This window comes from Schistocerca piceifrons, chromosome 4, assembly GCF_021461385.2.
Source record: "Schistocerca piceifrons isolate TAMUIC-IGC-003096 chromosome 4, iqSchPice1.1, whole genome shotgun sequence".
Lineage (NCBI taxonomy): Eukaryota > Metazoa > Arthropoda > Insecta > Orthoptera > Acrididae > Schistocerca > Schistocerca piceifrons.
Genome location: NC_060141.1, coordinates 224,281,185 through 224,303,061, shown reverse-complemented (window position 1 = coordinate 224,303,061; position 21,877 = coordinate 224,281,185).

Genomic DNA, 21,877 nt, shown 5'->3' with positions numbered 1-21,877 from the left:
GTTTCCCACCAAAATTCAACCTTCCCGCCAAAAGCCGCCATCTTGAATGACGTCATGGCCGCCATCTTGGATGACGTCATGCACTGTTGCCAAGTCTACACAGTGACATCTTGGATGACGTCATCACCGCCATCTTGGTTATATCTGGCAACAATGCATAGTGCACTAGAAACCCCCTTGTTCCTATACTAAGACGATGTTAGCTAATCAGAAAAAAATGCAGATAATTGATTAGTTTACAGCAGTCTGAAGCGCTTTGTCTCATACTGTGCAGTGCTTTTCCTCTACTTATTTTAATGATGTATTCAAACCAGAAGCTTACAATGCAATAGGGGGACTGTAGGACAGTTAGTAAACGCAACAGTTTTGGAGCACAAAGTTTGTCGGCATTCCGAGCTTTCACACAGCCAGATGTTATGAAAAAAAAGCAGAGTAGGGCAGTGTCACCAGACGCACAATTTCGTTTACTATAACGCGCCCTCTTGCACGCTGTAATGCCTAGGAAATACCGTATTTTTATCGTTTGTGTGTGTGTGTATGTGTGTGTGTGTATGTGTGTGTGTGTGTGTGTGTGCGCGCGCCTGTATTTACTCTAAATACCAACATATATTCCGTGTACATGATAAAATGGCATCTGACGAGACTTGCTAACTGAATACCCGTTGCCATCGCGAATGTCAGTTTTGTCTGCATTCCTAACCTTTTACCCAACTGGAATTTACGAAATAAAACTTTTTCCAACCACATTTTCGTTTACTATAGTGCACTGTTATGAGCGATGGAGGGACGTGTCATAATGGTTGGAAATGACCGTATTTTCACCTAGTGTTGATATTTGCATTAAATACCAATGTTTATATCTGGACTCTTGGAGGGATGTAAGGATTGAGGACGCATCTCTCAAGACACTTGGTAGCTAACTTCCAATAATGTTAAAAGTTTGGTGCCATGCACAGGTGATTAAGATCTTTCCACACGCTCCTCATGTGACACCGGTATCGGTCGAAGCAGCCCGGCGTGGGTTACCGCCCACCGATGTCCGTGTTTGGTTGGGTGGTGGGGGGAGGAGAGGGGCGGTATGCCTGATCGGACAACACCAGAGAGGCGCCACGCACCCAGCCAGCGTAGCCGCGTCTCTTCATCTATTTATGCAGTGCGTATTAATTAGGTATGAGGAGAGACGAATATGAGATCCAAGCGATGAAACATTTTGTGGATGTGAGAAGTCGTAGAGAGCAGTGGTTTTGCACTCGAGTAATTGGATAAAATGCGTTGAAATTACGGAAAAACCTGGTAAAACAGAGAAATGGAAAATACATAAAATTAAGGCAAATACCGAGAAATGGCGACAATTGGTACAAAATATTTAAAATTGAGAAAAATATGCTACAAATATGGATGAAGGAGAGTAATTACATGTTCGTTTGGGTATATGAAAATCATTCCACTCCATTCCTCTCTTTGTTGCTGTGACTCTGAGTAACGGAAGTGCACCTAAATTTGAAACAGCATGGTGCAAGTCGGTACTGGACTCCAGCATTTGCATCTCCCGCCGATCATTCCAGCGATTTCGCAAGGACAGAATGTACGGGAATAACGATAGCCACTAACTATCACATCAACGTATGATGACGCAGCACTCATCGTGAAACATGGAGAACGGTCATTTTTTTTAAGACATCCCAAGAGCAGTATACTGCAGTCAGTTCTCGATTCCGATTGGCTAGAAAACCTATATGTTAAAAAGTTCGAGCAAATGGCGGGATCAAGACATCTCGAGGGGATGAGACGTCAGGCGGGCTAAGGTAATGTATTCGTGGAAGCTAGCTAGACTCTTTCATTCTACATTAAGCGTGTCAGTTCTTCCTGCTCTGGCATATGCCGACTATCGTGCAAGAACCTACGTAACATAAATAAAAGACACGAGAGCTGTTTAATTGCAATTATGCACTTTATCCCTCGACAAATATGTGATAACGACGATTTGGTGGGAGGGTTTTGCTACTGGAAAGCTACGGCAGACCGTGCGAAATGACACCCTGTTGGTGTGAATGTGGACATAATGATAATCAGACTACTTCCCAGGAATGCATTTGTGTTCGAGTGTGGTCGTTCCGACATGTGGGAGGAAAGTGATGTGGGTGAGAAGTGAGCAGGAAAGGAGGTATAGATTCCCCCATTTTTATGTTTAAAAACGCGATTTCAACGCATGTCCAGCCAGGTACGAAAGATTTTACTTGGAAAATTATGTCGAGCCATAAGGAGGATACATATTTACGTAGGATATTGATACTTCCAGAGTCACAGTCGTCGTGAAGAGGTATTTCAGATACTTCGCTCGTTGTTGAATGTCGTATAGGTACGGAACGAGGGTTCCCTTGCTTTCAGCCACCTAGTTTCGTACCCTGCCGCCGTTGGATAAGCAGCTGCAGCAGCAAGTCGTATACTCCTAGCTCACTCATTTGTTACATAGTTTAATTCTTAATTTCTTTGCGTGTTTTTGGTACTTGCATTGTTTAATTCATAAATTTCGGGCGTATTATAGTATTTGAGAGTTGTAGCATCGCGTTTTAGTACCTGAATAGTGTAAAATCGCGTAGTCTCCTTCCGCCGCCGAGAAGTGTGTCAGCAGTGCGCAAGTAGCAGCATTACTGCATTTGCTAGGCAATCTTGTATTTTAGTAACCGTTTAAATTTTGTCGATTTGTTTGCGCTCTCTGTAGATTAGTTCAGACGTTCTTTGCACAACAGTTTTTAGCATGGATAGGGATTGCAACTGCTGTGTTCGGATGCAGGCTGAGTTGACATCCCTTCGCTCCCAGCTTCAGGCAGTGTTGGCTTCGGTCACACAGCTTGAGGCTGTTGCCAATGGGCATCACTGTGGGGGTTCGGATGGGGGTTTGTTGGGGACGGCCAGTTCGTCCCACGCATCCCCCGTTCGGACTACGACTGTGGTTGCCCGGGATACTGCCTGCATTGAGGCTGATCCCTCACCTGTGGTAGAGTGGGACGTCGTCTCAAGGTGTGGCAGGGGGCGAAAGACATTCCAGAGGGCTGAACGGAAGGCCTCTCCAGTTTGTCTGACAAACCGGTTTCAGGCTCTGTCTCAGGCTGATACTGATCTTCGGCCTGACATGGCTGCTTGTCCTGTTCCAGAGGTTGCCCGTCAGTCTGCAAGATCCGGGCGGTCGCAGAGTTACTGGTAGTTGGGAGCTCCAACGTCAGGAGCGTAATGGGGTCCCTTAGGGAAATGGCAGCAAGAGAGGCGAAGAAAACCAATGTGCACTTCGTGTGCATACCGGGGGGAGTCATTCCAGATGTGGAAAGGGTCCTTCCGGAAGCCATGAAGGGTACAGGGTGCACCCATCTGCAGGTGGTCGCTCATGTCGGCACCAATGATGTGTGTCGCTATGGATCGGAGGAAATCCTCTCTGGCTTCCGGCGGCTATCTGATTTCGTGAAGTCTGCTAGCGGGATGAAAGCAGAGCTCACCATCTGCAGCATCGTCGACAGGACTGACTGCGGACCTTTGGTACAGAGCCGAGTGGAGGGTCTGAACCAGAGGCTGAGACGTTTCTGCGACCGTGTGGGCTGCAGATTCCTCGACTTGCGCCATAGGGTGGTGGGGTTTCGGGTTCCGCTGGATAGGTCAGGAGTCCACTACACGCAACAAGCGGCTACACGGGTAGCAGGGGTTGTGTGGCGTGGGCTGGGCGGTTTTTTAGGTTAGATGGCCTTGGGCAAGTACAGAAAGGGCAACAGCATCAACGGGTGCGGGGCAAAGTCAGGACATGCGGGGACCAAGCAGCAATCAGTATTGTAATTGTCAACGTCGAAGCTGCGTTGGTAAAGTACCGGAACTTCAAGCGCTGATAGAAAACACCGAAGCTGAAATCGTTATAGGTACAGAAAGCTGGCTGAAGCCAGAGATAAAGTATGCCGAAATTTTTACAAAGGTACAGACGGTGTTTAGAAAGGATAGATTGCATGCAACCGGTGGTGGAGTGTTCGTCGCCGTTAGTAGTAGTTTATCCTGTATTGAAGTAGAAGTGGATAGTTCCTGAGAATTATTATGGGTGGAGGTTACACTCAACAACCGAGCTAGGTTAATAATTGGCTCCTTTTACCGACCTCCCGACTCAGCAGCATTAGTGGCAAAACAATTGAGAGAAAATTTGGAATACATTTCACATAAATTTTCTCAGCATGTTATAGTCTTAGGTGGAGATTTCAATTTACCAGATATAGACTGGGACACTCAGATGTTTAGGACGGGTGGTAGGGACAGAGCATCGAGTGACATTATACTGAGTGCACTATCCGAAAATTACCTCGAGCAATTAAACAGAGAACCGACTCGTGGAGATAACATCTTCGACCTACTGATAACAAACAGACCCGAACCTTTCGACCCTGTATGTGCAGAACAGTGAATCAGTGATCATAAGGCCGTTGCAGCATCCCTGAATATGGAAGTTAATAGGAATATAAAAAAAGGGAGGAAGATTTATCTGTTTAGCAAGAGTAATAGAAGGCAGATTTCAGACTACCTAACAGATCAAAACGAAAATTTCTGTTCCGACACTGACAATGTTGAGTGTTTATGGAAAAAGTTCAAGGCAATCGTAAAATGCGTTTCAGACAGGTACGTGCCGAGTAAAACTGTGAGGGACGGGAAAAACCCACCGTGGTACAACAACAGAGTTAGGAAACTACTGCGAAAGCAAAGAGAGCTTCACTCCAAGTTTAAACGCAGCCAAAACCTCTCAGACAAACAGAAGCTAAACGATGTCAAAGTTAGCGTAAGGAGGGCTATGCGTGAAGCGTTCAGTGAATTCTAAAGTAAAATTCTATGTACGGAATTGACAGAAAATCCTAGGAAGTTCTGGTCTTACGTTAAATCAGTAAGTGGCTCGAAACAGCATATCCAGACACTCCGGGATGATGATGGCATTGAAACAGAGGATGACACGCGTAAAGCTGAAATACTAAACACCTTTTTCCAAAGCTGTTTCACAGAGGAAGACCGCACTGCAGTTCCTTCTCTAAATCCTCGCACAAACGAAAAAATGGCTGACATCGAAATAAGTGTCCAAGGAATAGAAAAGCAACTGGAATCACTCAACAGAGGAAATTCCACTGGACCTGACGGGATACCAATTCGATTCTACACAGAGTACGCGAAAGAACTTGCCCCCCTTCTAACAGCCGTGTACCGCAAGTCTCTAGAGGAACGGAAGGTTCCAAATGATTGGAAAAGAGCACAGGTAGTCCCAGTCTTCAAGAAGGGTCGTCGAGCAGATGCGCAATACTATAGACCTATATCTCTGACGTCGATCTGTTGTAGAATTTTAGAACATGTTTTTTGCTCGAGTATCATGTCGTTTTTGGAAACCCAGAATCTACAATGTAGGAATCAAAATGGATTCCGGAAACAGCGATCGTGTGAGACCCAACTCGCTTTATTTGTTCATGAGACCCAGAAAATATTAGATACAGGCTCCCAGGTAGATGCTATTTTTCTTGACTTCCGGAAGGCGTTCGATACAGTTCCGCACTGTCGCCTGATAAACAAAGTAAGAGCCTACGGAATATCGGACCAGCTGTGTGGCTGGATTGAAGAATTTTTAGCAAACAGAACACAGCATGTTGTTATCAATGGAGAGACGTCTACAGACGTTAAAGTAACCTCTGGTGTGCCACAGGGGAGTGTTATGGGACCATTGCTTTTCACAATATATATAAATGACCTAGTGGATAGTGTCGGAAGTTCCATGCGGCTTTTCGCGGATGATGCTGTGGTATACAGAGAGGTTGCAGCATTAGAAAATTGTAGCGAAATGCAGGAAGATCTGCAGCGGATAGGCACTTGGTGCAGGGAGTGGCAACTGTCCCTTAACATAGACAAATGTAATGTATTGCGAATACATAGAAAGAAGGATCCTTTATTGTATGATTATATGATAGCGGAACAAACACTGGTAGCAGTTATTTCTGTAAAATACCTGGGAGTATGCGTGCGGAACGATTTGCAGTGGAATGATCATATAAAATTAATTGTTGGTAAGGCGGGTACCAGGTTGAGATTCATTGGGAGAGTGCTTAGAAAATGTAGTCCACCAACAAAGGAGGTGGCTTACAAAACACTCGTTCGACCTATACTTGAGTATTGCTCATCAGTGTGGGATCCGTACCAGATCAGGTTGACGGAGGAGATAGAGAGGATCCAAAGAAGAGCGGCGCGTTTCGTCACAGGGTTATTTGGTAACCGTGATAGCGTTACGGAGATGTTTAATAAACTCAAGTAGCAGACTCTGCAAGAGAGGCGCTCTGCATCGCGGTGTAGCTTGCTCGCCAGGTTTCGAGAGGGTGCGTTTCTGGATGAGGTATCGAATATGTTGCTTCCCCCTACTTATACCTCCCGAGGAGATCACGAATGTAAAATTAGAGAGATTAGAGCGCGCACGGAGGCTTCCAGCCAGTCGTTCTTCCCGCGAACCATACGCGACAGGAACAGGAAAGGGAGGTAATGACAGTGGCACGTAAAGTGCCCTCCGCCACACACCGTTGGGTGGCTTGCGGAGTATAAATGTAGATGTAGATGTAGATGTAGAAATCGTTACAAGTCTCTCTGTCTTTGTCACGTCAGTCCTGCAAGTCCGAAAGTTCCAGAAACCTCTTGCTCGGCTGCATGTTATACTGCCGTTCTGCACATTTTCAGAATTTATTTCGTTCAGAGAACATCGATTGTGATGTGTTATTTGCATCGAGATGGTGAAACACCGGTGGAAGACACATTTGCTGGCTCTCTAGACATGAGAAACACATCCTATTACGAGTATTGACGCCGGCCGGAGTGGCCGAGCGGTTCTAGGCGCTACAGTCGGGAACCGCGCGACCGCTACGGTCGCAGGTTCGAATCCTGCCTCGGGCATGGATCTGTGTGATGTCCTTAGGTTAGTTAGGTTTAAGTAGTTCTAAGTTCTATGGGACTGATGACCTTAGAAGTTAAGTCCCACAGTGCTCAGAGCCATTTTTTGAACGTTAGTTGACTTTGTAAAGTTCAACGATAATTCGGAATACTGTCATCGGGAAGTATTCGTTAAAAATACGAATGGAACTACCAGTTTCCTTTATGTTTTAGTTTTCGCATAAAAATCTTCGAGGACGACATAAGTTTTATTTACTTAGTGACTTACAGCATGTCTCATGTAATGACCTCCATACGGTATTGGCTATCTTCAGATATAGTTTCAACTCTTTATCTTCTGAATTATATTGTGCAGGCAATCGGTAGCATACTGTTGTGTGCTTGATATCTAGAACAGTCGCGTAAATGGAACGATATTCTGGCAAACCATGTGAAAATACGTGAAATTCTGGAAATTTTCGCAGGAGAGTCTCTTGTTGTCTACTTCAGTCGGCCTTTACATCTCTCCGCAGATTCACGGATGTCTTTGAGGAATGGAGCGTTTCCTGGAAGTACCATTCTTTGTCGGTGGGAGCAGACGTTCACCAGTATTTTCTAGGAAGATTCTTTGAAATCGCCGCTGCTCTTAAGGTGAGACGTTTTCTGTTTAAAATGTCCCTGTGTCGGCAAGTCAGAGTCCTGGTGATTCTCCACGGCAACTGCAAGGATGCCTTCGAAACAACATTGTTTGGCTGTGCTCGCTATTATTCTATGTAGGGGACCTTTGAAACCACCACTGCCGTAGGGGTGACGCGGTTCCGAAGACTGCCGCCATAATAGTTGCCGATATTCATTTAACATCAAAGGAAACCGCCGACATAATTATGCTTCGTTATCACACAAAAGCAAACTGCCGCCCCTCACTTTCCACCGCCCTCCTCTTGGCAGCGCCAGATGCCGCTGGCGTACTCAGACTGCTAACACTCGCCGGGGAGGGCACATCGTTATGGTGACGAGGGAATTTCTTTCGATAGCCATGTGACGTTATTACAATGTATGTTGCAAAATGGTTCGTTGTTTACGAGAGGGGGGAGGGCGGGTGGTGGTATTCATTTTAATTTTGATGTCTTCCCCAGAGAGCTGTAAAGCATTTGTCATTATCTGTGTGTGTGTGTGTGTGTGTGTGTGTGTGTGTGTGTGTGTGTGTGCGCGCGCCTGAGTGTATGAGTATTTGAAGCATCTACGCTGTTTGGTTTCGAGTGGTGTTCAGCTGTTGGATTGTAAGATTTCTTTTCCGACAGCAGTGAGTTATTTACCATGATCTGCGTCTGTGTACCTGTGCGTGTGTGTGTGTGTATGTGTGTGTGTGTGTGTAAATTGATGATTCTTTCAATTACTGTTCTTCTAGTTGGTCTGTTGGGGTTTCTTTTCTCAGTGGCATGTAGACAAGCCAGGGAAATTCTCTGGTGCTTCTGCTGCTGAAACTGTGACTGCTGACGTTTATCTGGCTGAGATTTCTTCTTGTGCGTGTGTGTGTGTGTGTGTGTGTGTGTGTGTGTGTGTGTGTGTTTGAAGCATCAAGGCCGTTTCGTTTCGAGTGGTGTTTAGTCGTTGGACTATATGATTTTTTTGTTACATTGATGATTCTTTCAATTACTATTCTTCTAGTTGGTCTGTTGGGGTTTCTTTTCTCAGTGGAATGGTTTCCAATCAATTTTTATCTCCTTTCACGTCAAGTACTCTGAACGATGTATGAGTATGTTGGTATGTGTGAAATTATGAATATGTCCCACCTCCAGCAGCTATTCATATGTAGATCGGCAGGAGGCAACTCTTCCTGTACTTCTGTGATAGTTTACTGTCCAATCATTTTATGCTAAGTGACTTGAATGATATATGGCTGCAAGGAGTGTGATATAGTACTGCAAATGAATGAATTGAGCGCGAAAATTTTGATGGTGAATTTCTGGCGAGTACACACAGAGCGTTTCCCACCAATCTGTAGCACTGTAATTGCGTAATTAGGACATGTAATAATACTTGCACTAACAACTGAGCGTTATCCTCAGCAGGGAAGCTGTAGAACAGTTTGCCGGTCGCGGAGGCCCAGCGGTTCTAGGCACTACAGTCTGGAACTGCGCGACCGCTACGGTCGCAGGTTCGAATCCTGCCTCGGGCATGGGTGTTTTTGATGTCCTTAGCTTAGTTAGGTTTAAGTAGTTCTAAGTTATAGGGGACTGATGACCTCAGAAGTTAAGTCCCATAGTGCTCAGAGCCATTTGAACCATTTTTTTGTAGAACAGTTTCGAGCAGTATTGCTGCCTACGTCACACAAGCGATCGGCGAAAAGTGAGGGCTGGGCCGGTAGAAAGTGGAAGTGGGGGTGGTAGAAAGTGGGAGCGAGGTGATAGTGGAATGTGAAGGTGATTGTAGAATGGTTTGAAATCATGGGGGTGACTGTATTGTGAACTAGGGCAGTCTGGCGGAAAGTTGGGGGCAGGGGGTAGCGTAAAATTTGGATGGGGGTCGGCGAAGTGTGGAGGTAACTGTAGGACAATTCAGCAGCAGGATAACACCAACGAGTACACGTTTTCCGCCAAAATAAATAAATAAATACTGAACCTTCCTCTCCAGCAGTTCAGCACAGTCTATTTCCCACCAATTTACAAGTGATGAAGTGGGGGAGGGAAGAGGGAGGGGGGAGTCCCACAGAGTCCTCTTGTTGTGGGATTGTGAATTAGGACTCCAAAATCTCAAATTCCCGCCATTTTTAATTTCCCGCCATTTTTGACATTCCGCCAATTTTTAATTTCCCATCATTTCTAATTTAATTAATTTGCATAATTATTTTAATTATTTTGCATATCAAATTAATTGCGATATTACCACGTCTACACTCCAGTGAGAGGAGGTTGTGGGGACAACCCAAGAAGAGCCACCATCTTGGATAAATTTGGCAACAGTGCAGTCTGTGCCAGCACGGAGTCTGTTATCCTACTTACACAGTTAAATTTCTAGGCCGCGGTCTCTGTCCATAAACGATAATTCTATACCCCGTTCTTTTTCTGCTGCAGACTAACCACTGTCTATCTGTCGGCCACTGTTTCTGCCTCACTCGACGATTCTTAAGACTTGAAGACACGAGGAACGTTCTGCAGGAACTCCTTAGCAAGACTCCAGACTGACATGCAACTGACAACTTCTGCTCTGCACGGCTACTTACGTGCGCGTCTCTCTTCCTGGTGGCCCTGTCGCTCCAGGGGGCGTGATTCTCGCGTGCAGCGTGATTGGTTTGCACGCAGCGATGTTGTTGCTACGGATGGACGTCCACGGGCACTTCTGTTACCAACTGTCGCAAATTCTTCTTGTGTGATATCTCAGCACACCACACAATGTATTGACGTCAGCTGTTTCCGACACAGGAAAGTTTATGCTGGACCGGGATCGAACCCGGATTTCCGACTTTTCACGAGCGGTTGCCTTAACCACTTCAAATGTCAAGGACACCAGTAGAACCGATCCAGTCTTCCATACACACAACCCTCATTCTTGCACAGTTCGTGATCGCACAAGGAGACAAATATTATATCGTCATTTTAGCCTTTCGCCCCCCCCCCCCTTTCATTTTTCCTCTCCTCCCCCCCTTTTTTCCCCTCATCTGTCCAGGTCTCTCCCCCCCCCCCCCCCCCATCTGCCATTGGCTGTGGTGTGTCCTCTTCGCGCTGACTGTTGGTGCAGTTTTTCCAGTGATCGTTAAGTATTGGGCGTCTTTTCCGAAGTTTTGCGAACGGACATCATACTGTCGCTGGGTGTGATTTTTGTACCTCTTGCGAACAGAAACCAGACTGCCGCTGTGTTTTTTTAATTGTCTGTCTACTATTTTACCTGTCTGTCTTTTTTTTAGCATCGCCCTACCTCTGTTTTATGTTTTAACTTTCCACAATTTTCCGCCGTTTTACAATTTAAGTCACCGTTTTATCGCCTGGTTTTATTGTTTCTTATCTTCATATGTTTTAAAAATTCTGTATGCTGAAGAGCAGTGTACTACGCTGTTTCCAACCGGCCTCTCTCGGCGGGAAACGAAATTCAATAAAGGAAAAAAAATTAGCCTTTCGAGGCTCGGATACATTGATGGTTACAACGTCTGTGCTTATACAGTGTCTGTATCTTCACAATGCAATGCCCTTTAGATATGCAGACGTATCTGAAAAAACAATCGTTGTCACTGACGACTACAGCTGTGGTAAACATTACGAAATACTGTAGTTTGACATTCTACTACTATGAGTTGACATCAGCTGTTTGCGACACACGAACATTTGTGCCAGTCCGGGACTCGAACCTGAATTTTCCGCTTATCGCGAGTGGTCGTTTTAACCACTTCCGGGTTCGAGTCTCGTTCCGGTACAGAAGTTGATGAATCGCAAACAACCGACGCCAGTGCATGGTCCCAAACGCCGAACTACAGTATTTCGTGATGCTTAGCACAGATGTAATCGTCAGTGACGGCGTTTGTTTTTTCAGACATGCACTCATATCTGAAGGAAAGTGTATTGTGAAGATATACAGGGTGTTACAAAAAGGTACGGCCAAACTTTCAGGAAACATTCCTCACACACAAAGAAAGAAAATATGTTATGTGTACATGTGTCCGGAAATGCTTACTTTCCATGTTAGAGCTCATTTTATTACTTCTCTTCAAATCACATTAATCATGGAATGGAAACACACAGCAACAGAACGTACCAGTGTGACTTCAAACACTTTGTTACAGGAAATGTTCAAAATATCCTCCGTTAGCGAGGATACATGCATCCACCCTCCGTCGCATGGAATCCCAGATGCGCTGATGGAGCCCTGGAGAATGGATTGTATCACAGCCGTCCACAATACGAACACGAAGAGTCTCTACATTTGGTACCGGGGTTGCGTAGACAAGAGCTTTCAAATGCCCCCATAAATGAAAGTCAAGAGGGTTGAGGTCAGGAGAGCGTGGAGGCCATGGAATTAGTCCGCCTCTACCAATCCATCGGTCACCGAATCTGTTGTTGAGAAGCGTACGAACACTTCGACTGAAATGTGCAGGAGCTCCATCGTGCATGAACCACATGTTGTGTCGTACTTGTAAAGGCACATGTTCTAGCAGCACAGGTAGAGTATCCCGTATGAAATCATGATAACGTGCTCCATTGAGCGTAGGTGGAAGAACATGGGGCCCAATCAAGACATCACCAACAATACCTGCCCAAACGTTCACAGAACATCTGTGTTGATGATGTGATTGCACAATTGCGTGCGGGTTCTCATCAGCCCACGCATGTTGATTGTGAGAATTTACAATTTGATCACGTTGGAATGAAGCCTCATCCGAAGAGAACATTTGCACTGAAATGCGGATTGACACATTGTTGAATGGACCATTCGCAGAAGTGTACCTGTGGAGGCCAATCAGCTGCTGATAGTGCCTGCACACGCTGTACATGGTACGGAAACAACTGGTTCTCCCATAGCACTCTCCATACAGTGACGTGGTCAACGTTACCTTGTACAGTGGCAACTTCTCTGACGCTGACATTAGGGTTATCGTCAACTGCACGAAGAATTGCCTCGTCCATTGCAGGTGTCCTCGTCGTTCTAGGTCTTCCCCAGTCGCGAGTCATAGGCTGGAATGTTCCGTGCTCCTTAAGACGCCGATCAATTGCTTCGAACGTCTTCCTGTCGCGACACCTTCGTTCTGGAGATTTGTCTCGATACAAACGTACCGCGCCACGGCTATTGCCCCGTGCTAATCCATACATCATATGGGCATCTGCCAACTCCGCATTTGTAAACATTGCACTGACTGCAAAACCACGTTCGTGATGAACGCTAACCTGTTGATGCTACGTACTGATGTGCTTGATGCTAGTACTGTAGAGCAATGATTCGCATGTCAACACAAGCACCGAAGTCAACATTACCTTCCTTCAATTGGGCCAACTGGCGGTGAATCGAGGAAGTACAGTACATACTGACGAAACGAAAATGAGCTCTAACATGGAAATTAAGCGTTTCCGGACACATGTCCACATAACATCTTTTCTTTATTTGTGTGTGAGGAAAGTTTGGTCGTACCTTTTTGTAACACCCTGCGTAGTATAAACACAAACATTGTAACCAATCAATGATGTACTAGTCGGCGACGATATTATTGTACTTGGCTTCCCGTAGTTGTTATCAGAAACAATACACAGTATACAGCCGGCCGCGGTGTCCGAGCGGTTCTAAGCGCTTCAGTTCGGAACCGCGCGACTGCTACGGTCGCCGGTTCGAATCCTGCCTCGGGCATGGATGTGTGTGATGTCCTTAGGTTAGTTAGTTCTAAGTTGTAGGGGAATGATGACCTTAGTTGTTAAGTTCCATAGTGCTCAGAGCCACAGTATACAGTAAACAAGTATAGTGGCGACCAACGAAAGCGCATAGTGTCAAGTGGTTCAGTGTTCCCTCGTGAAAATCACAATAAAAACGGTAAGCCTACCGAAACGCCCTCACTCCTAGGAGCAATAATATTGTGATCGACTAATACACTGATAAACGAAAGTATTATGACAACTGCCTTTAGCGAAACTGAATGGCGTCTCATGGCGTAGAGGAAGCGTGACACGTTAAGGATAGTATTAAAGGCCTCCCACTATTCATAAAATACTGAAAAAGTTTAAATATCGGTAACCGGACTTTCGGTGGGACGAAGTTTCTGAATTTTTTCCTAGCCATGAGTTTCCTACTAAAGAAAACAATGCTTATTACTCTGTAACTTTCACGGAATGCCAAGCCCTCTACCGTCACATAAACATTAATTGAATTTGATTTTTTAATCACACAGAAACCGCGCAACCGAAATTTAACGATCGGACTTCAGATCGACCGATCAGGGAATGATCTTCACTAAATGCTTCCCAGTGTCTTTTTCTTATAAAATAAATGAGGTTCATGATGGCAGGAGATGGAGGAGCATGCTGGTATGCAAATTTCGGAACATTTAATGAACCAAGTTGATTCCAGATTGGCATTTATTCACATAAATAAGCGTATTCCTCAACATGATTGGCATTTATTCACAAAAAGGAGCGTATTCGTCAATATTTAATACGTATCAAATCCTTACACTTTCCTTATGAGATATGTTTACTTAAGGGGAAAGTGTTTTCCATCACTTTAATCAATACGATACAGCGAGGATTAGGTTAACTAAGGAATGCAACATGAATTCTCGTGTGCTCACACTCAAAGATTTAAACATTTAGACAAAAACCGAAGTGAAAACTCACACTTTCCTAGTAAATGTTGAGTCGTCACCACAAAAATGCAAACGAAATTCTGCTTCTCCATGACAACTCTAGGTTTCACACCACCCGTATCCGTGAGGACACCCTACAAGCCCTGATCTCGCGCCTTCCGACTTCCATCTGTTTGGCCCAGTGAAGGATGCACTCTGCGGGAACCAGTATGTGGATGATGGGGAGGTTATTGGTACAGCAAGTCTTTGACTGCGACATCGACCAGTCCTGTAGTGCAATGCGAGCATATAGGCCCTCCCAGTAAGGTGGCGTAAGGCCGTCGCATTGAACGGAGATTATGATGAACGGTGGAGGTTAGCCGCAAGAGTTCAAATGGCTCTGAGCACTATGAGACTTAACATCTGAGGTCATCAGTCCCCTAGAACTTAGAACTACTCAAACCTAACTAACCTAAGGACATCACACACATTCATGCCCGAGGCAGGATTCGAACCTGCGACCGTAGCTGTCGCGCGGTTCCAGACTGAAGCGCCAAGAACCGCTCGGTCACATCGGCCGGCGCCGCCAGACTGGGGAATAATATGGTGTATTGGAAGCCTGAAGAAAACCAACTTGCCTCCTTGTAGATCTGATAGTACTCTATGCTCACAGTTTTCTGATTTATTTGCAACCAGCCTTATTAAGTGTTTTACCTCGTGTGAGTAACACTTGACAATCGAATACATACATGCAGTTCACACTTTCCTGTTAACAGCAATGCTGGAAGAAAGAAAGGACAAGAAGGTTGGATAATTAAGGTTTAACGTCCTTTCGACGACTAGGTTATTAGAAACGGAGGACAAGCGCCAACTGGATGAAGGATGAAGGAGTCGGCCGTGTCCATTTCATATGAAGTGAACCATACTGGCATTCACTTTGACCTATTTTGGAGACCCGCAGATACCTTATATCAGGACGACTGGACAGGAATTTGAACGGTCATTCTCCTGAATACGGACATGTCCAGTGCCTTAGCAATTCCACCACTTATCTCGATTAGAAGACAGAACAACTCTGAGTTCATGGTGATGTAATAGGCGTTGTAGATGACTGCTTCGTTTCACTTATGAATGGCATCTGCTACGCTGCACCGGCCGTGTTCCATAATTTTGATTACATTACGTATCAAAGTGATTGTGTTATTGCAGACGACGGATTGGATGACGTTTGGTTTGTGGGGCGCTCAACTGCACAGTCCAATTTTAGCCACGTTGATGATGATGAAATGATGGGGTTAACAGTTTGTGTTACCAGTTTGGTAACACAACAGTTTGTGTTACTCAGTCCTCAGGCAGAGAAAATCCCCAACGCGGCCGGGAATCGAACCCGGGACCCCGTGATTCAGAGGCAGCAACGCTAACCACTTTTCTTTTCTTTTAATTTTCTGCATTTCTGTTCGGTACTGTTCGTTGCGCTTGGTCTGGGCGGACGTCACATGACATCCGTTCACGTTGATCGCTGATTCCTTTACTCAGGTTTATTATTACAGAGGGCAACCAGGCCTCTGACCGAACACGCTGAGCGACCGTGCCGGCAACCACTGGACCACCAGCTGCGGATTGGCGACGGATTGTATCAGGCTACGTCGGTGCGTGCACTGGAATGGAAGTAAAAAGTTGTAACTTAATTAATTAATGTAGGGGGATAAAACTTTAATTGCCTCACTAATACACATCACAGGAATATTTTCGTGCCAGAAAACATTTCAAAAATTTTGTGTTGTCATGTAACGTAAACAGACACTAAGTGTGGTGTGGTGCGTGCATTTAGTAATTTCAGAGCGATGCAGAAGGCATTGTACCTCGAAAGCATAACGAGAGGACAGTTGGCAAAAAGACACGGACGTCGTATTCAAAAGCGATATAAACTCCCTCAGCTTCTTAAAATGAAAATAATTTTTTTGAAATGCTTTTGTATTTTGCGAAGGAAAACATAACTAATGGAGCAACAATGTTATTTAAAATGCTATTCATGCAGATTCAGGGTTTCTAAAAACGTCGTTTATGAAGAATAAAATTAAGTAATGTCATTAATTTAAAAGTTGAAAAAACAAAGAAAATCTTCATATCAAGATTATCCTCCAGTCCCATTGTTTCACAGAATGTAGCGGTGCTACACATTAGAAATTTCATTGACGTCAACGAAATCTTGACATCAATCACCCATCTTCTTTAGCCGTGTTATTTCTGCTCACCATCAGAGAGTGGAATTGGTTCTTCATACGTCCTCTCAAAAACCATTCTGCTTAATTTTGTCTCATTTCGAATATTTTTTGATAGCTGTTTTATCGTTTGTCTTGTAAGTCTCGCATTGTCGTTAACATCCGAATTAGAACATTTGAAAATTTCTTGTCTTGTACCTGTAACAATTTTTGCTACATCCGTAAGTACCTTTTGTTAAATAGTGTTTTCTTTCCGCTAGGTCCGAATAATAGCAACTTCCTAACATGTGGAAGTTGTTCACTCACTTAATTTGGTTGTTGTGCCTTTCAGTGCGAAGTACGGTTTCGTGCACCTCTATCCTGTGCAAGTTTCTATATCTCTGCAGAACTGCTGCAGCCTATATACATTTCAACAAGCTTATTGTAGTCAAACTATGGTCTTTCACTACTATTTTAATCCCCATTCTTCCTTCCATTACTAAATTAACTATTTCTTGATGTCTCAGGATGTCCCCCATTAATCGAGATTTTCTTTTTGTCAAATTGTGTTGTTACACACTTTTATCCCACACTCGATTCAGTAGCCGTTTATTGGTTATCCGATTTAACCGTCCAACCCACTATAATAACAAATTTCAAAAGCCGCTACTGACGTCTCGTTCGCGAAAGAGCTCCTTCAGATCAAATATACACTCCTGGAAATGGAAAAAAGAACACATTGACACCGGTGTGTCAGACCCACCATACTTGCTCCGGACACTGCGAGAGGGCTGTACAAGCAATGATCACACGCACGGCACAGCGGACACACCAGGAACCGCGGTGTTGGCCGTCGAATGGCGCTAGCTGCGCAGCATTTGTGCACCGCCGCCGTCAGTGTCAGCCAGTTTGCCGTGGCATACGGAGCTCCATCGCAGTCTTTAACACTGGTAGCATGCCGCGACAGCGTGGACGTGAACCGTATGTGCAGTTGACGGACTTTGAGCGAGGGCGTATAGTGGGCATGCGGGAGGCCGGGTGGACATACTGCCGAATTGCTCAACACGTGGGGCGTGAGGTCTCCACAGTACATCGATGTTGTCGCCAGTGATCGGCGGAAGGTGCACGTGCCCGTCGACCTGGGACCGGACCGCAGCGACGCACGGATGCACGCCAAGACCGTAGGATCCTACGCAGTGCCGTAGGGGACCGCACCGCCACTCCCCAGCAAATTAGGGACACTGTTGCTCCTGGGGTATCGGCGAGGACCATTCGCAACCGTCTCCATGAAGCTGGGCTACGGTCCCGCACACCGTTAGGCCGTCTTCCGCTCACGCCCCAACATCGTGCAGCCCGCCTCCAATGGTGTCGCGACAGGTGTGAATGGAGGGACGAATGGAGACGTTTCGTCTTCAGCGATGAGAGTCGCTTCTGCCTTGGTGCCAATGATGGTCGTATGCATGTTTGGCGCCGTGCAGGTGAGCGCCACAATCAGGACTGCATACGACCGAGGCACACAGGGCCAACACCCGGCATCATGGTGTGGGGAGCGATCTCCTACACTGGCCGTACACCACTGGTGATCGTCGAGGGGACACTGAATAGTGCACGGTACATCCAAACCGTCATCGAACCCATCGTTCTACCATTCCTAGACCGGCAAGGGAACTTGCTGTTCCAACAGGACAATGCACGTCCGCATGTATCCCGTGCCACCCAACGTGCTCTAGAAGGTGTAAGTCAACTACCCTGGCCAGCAAGATCTCCGGATCTGTCCCCCATTAAGCATGTTTGGGACTGGATGAAGCGTCGTCTCACGCGGTCTGCACGTCCAGCACGAACGCTGGTCCAACTGAGGCGCCAGGTGGAAATGGCATGGCAAGCCGTTCCACAGGACTACATCCAGCATCTCTACGATCGTCTCCATGGGAGAATAGCAGCCTGCATTGCTGCGAAAGGTGGATATACACTGTACTAGTGCCGACATTGTGCATGCTCTGTTGCTTGTGTCTATGCGCCTGTGGTTCTGTCATTGTGATCATGTGATGTATCTGACCCCAGGAATGTGTCAATAAAGTTTCCCCTTCCTGGGACAATGAATTCACGGTGTTCCTATTTCAATTTCCAGGAGTGTATATATACATTGCTGCCTATATGCTGGTCTCTGTTCCTTGTGTGCCACCAGCCTCCCGGACTCCCAGAAAGAAATGTATCATTTACATAGATTTTTCTTTTCCTTTCTTGTCTTTTGTTTTTGTTACGTTACAAATAAGTGAGCACGTGAATGACTCCCACATCCTTCTTCCATCATTTAACGTTGATGTATTACCTTCACGTATGTAGATTGCTCGTGGTGGTCCGTTCCGCAGCCAATCGTTTACGGGAGATTACTCCAGTGGGCTTCTTTTGTGGGTGCGTGTGAAGATTGTACTTTCCGAGACCGAGGTCGATAATCACATTTCACATGGAAACGGTTCTTAGGATTTTTGCAGCTGCGAGTTAATATGCCAAACTCTTGCGTTTCTTGAACGTGTAAGATAGTCTATGGTGCAACACTGTACAATCTGTCGTGATCATGATCATTCACATTTTGAGCGACATCTGTATGGGAGCAGCTCTGCATTTGCTACGTACTGTGCTATTCACTGTCGGAACAGACCAAACGCGCTGTGATCAAAGTGTCCTCATTCCGTCTGAGAGTTCGTTCCATTATTGTGTATTTTGCGTTGTATGCTGAGGTGATTGCAAAGTACACATTCTTTCACTGTTTTTCAGGCATTTCCACAGATGCAAAAGTAATTGGTGTAAGAAAGGATTAAAACAAAGTTAAGTAACTACCTTTTAAACACACCCAGAGACCACGGGTCCCTTCAACAAAAATACACAGAAAATATTCCTCAGTTTTGTCAGGAGGGCTGTGGTTCATCCTGTAGCATTGTATGAAAGTGTAACGCACGTGATAATGAGGTATACAAAACACTTAATCAATACGTAAAATGACGGGAAAAAATCGCAACACCAACAAGGAGATGTGCGACCTAAACGAAAGTTGGTAGGCGTGCTTCTACATCTGAACGATTATGTCTATTCAACTTTCGCTCCAATTGCGTTAGAGTGGCACTATTTGTATGAAATCAAGTTTGCTTTAATTACGCGCTGTGACGGTCGTGAACTTTAGTTACCTTTGTGGTTGAAAGTGGTGAATTAATGTTAGTCAAGAATGCATTTAAGGTGGCATAGACGACATTCTCAACAACACCTCACCGAGTTTGAACGAGGTCGTGTAACAGGGCTACGTGAAGCTGAATGTTTCTTCTGCGATCTGCAGAAAGATTTGGCACGAATGAATCCACTGTACCTGACTGCTGGCTGAATGTACAGTCGCAGGGAAATCGGGCTCCGGTCTTTCTCAAGGCACTACCGAAAGGGAAGACCACTGTGTTCGGCGTATGGCTCTGGCGCATTGTACTTCATCCACAGCAGCAATTGTACCTGCAGTTAGCATCACAGTGACACAATGAACTACTACAAATCGATTACTTTAAGGACAGCTCCAAACCAGACGCCCTGTAGCGTACATCCCACTGTCCCCAAACCAGCACCAATCGCGATTTCAATGGCGTTAAGCGAGAGCTCACTGCAGGGCAGGACAGAGGTCTGCTGTGCTGTTTGATGAAAGCTAGTTCTGTCTCGGTGCCAGAAATGGCCGTGTATGGTTAGAAGAAGGCCAATTGACGGCCTACAACCAACCTGTCTGTATGCTAGACACACTGGACCTACACCTAGTATTAAGGTCTGGGGCGCGATTTCGCTCTTGATTGTCCCACGCACCCTGACTGCAAATCTGTACGTCAGTCTGGTGATTCGACCTGTTGTGCTGTCATTCATGAACAGCAGTCCAGGCGTTGTTTCCCAACAGGATAACACGCGGCCACATACCGCTGTTGTAAACCAAGATGTCGACATGTTGCCCTGGCCTGCTCGATCATCAGCTCTGTCCACAATCGAGCACATATGGAACATCATAGGACGACAACTCCATTGCCATCCACCAACAGCATTTCCCGACCCTGGACTGACCAACCAAGTGCAACAGACATATTCTATGTGATCAAAAGTACCCGGCACCTGGCTGAATATGACTTAAGAGTCCGTGGTGGCCTCGATCGGTAATGCTGCAATTCAATATGGCGTTAGCCCACCCTTAACCTGGATGACAACTTCCACTCTCGCAGGCATATGTTCAATCAGGTGCTGGAAGGTTTCTTGCGGAATGGCAGCCCGTTTTCACGGACTGTTGCACTGAGGGGAGGTATCGTTGTCGGTCGTTAAGGCCTGGCACGAAGTCGGCGTTCCAAACATGACAAAGGTGTTCTATAGGATTCAGATCAGGACTCGGTGCAGGCCAGTCCATTAAAGGAGTGTTATTGTCGTGTAACCACTCCGCCCCAGGCCATGCATTATGAACAGGTGCTCGAGGGTGTTGAAAGACACAATCGCTATCCCCTAATTGCTCTTGAGCAGTGGGAAGCAAGAAGGTGCTTAATACATTAATGTAAGCCTGTCTGTGATAGTGCCACGCAAAACAAAAAGGGGTGCGAGCCCCCTCCTTGAAAATTTTACTGTTGGCACTACACACGCTCGCTGATTATGTTTACCAGGCATTCGCCATACCCACACTCTGCCATCGGATCGCCACATTCTGTAGCGTGATTAGTCACTCCACACAACGGTTTTCCACTGTTCAATCGTCCAATGTTTACGCTCCTTATACGAAGCGAAGCGTCGTTTGGCATTTACCGACGTGATGTGTGACTTGTGAGCACCCGCTCGAACATGAAATCCAAGTTTTATCACCTCCCGCCTAACTGTCACAGTACTTGCAGTGGATCCTGATGCAGTTTGGAATTCTTATTTGATGGTCTGGATAGATGTCTGCCTATTACACATTACGACCCTCTTCAACTGTCGGCGGTCTCTGTCAGCCAGCAGACGAAGCTGGCCTGTACGCTTTTGTGCTGTATGTGTCCCTTCACGTTTCCACTTCAGTATCACATCCGAAACAGTGGGCCTAGGGATGTTTCTGCGTTTGAAGGGGAAGAACGCTTCAGCAGCCCATGATAACCCTGATCCCCGTATCCTTCACCAGTATCTGAAGACCGTCCATCATAAATGGCTGCAGTTGGCATGTTTCGAGTGTTTCTGGTGCACAGTCGCCTGAAGCCTTGTTTTGTTCACTTCTATTCTATATACAAAAATAAAAAATAAAATGATAGACACTAGATAGTGAGGTAGTGTCCTAGTTACTCAGAATGTTTTTCCTCTGTTTTGTTGCTAATAATTATTTGTTTTCTCAATTTGAAGCTCATATTGCATGATGATTTTGACTATGATCTGATATTCATGACAGTATTAAGGCCAATCTGATAATAACAAAAATAAGTTGGCGGGAGCATGGGCGTCACCACCGAGGGTCATGAAGGCGAGAGGAACGTCTCCCCCCTCAATATTT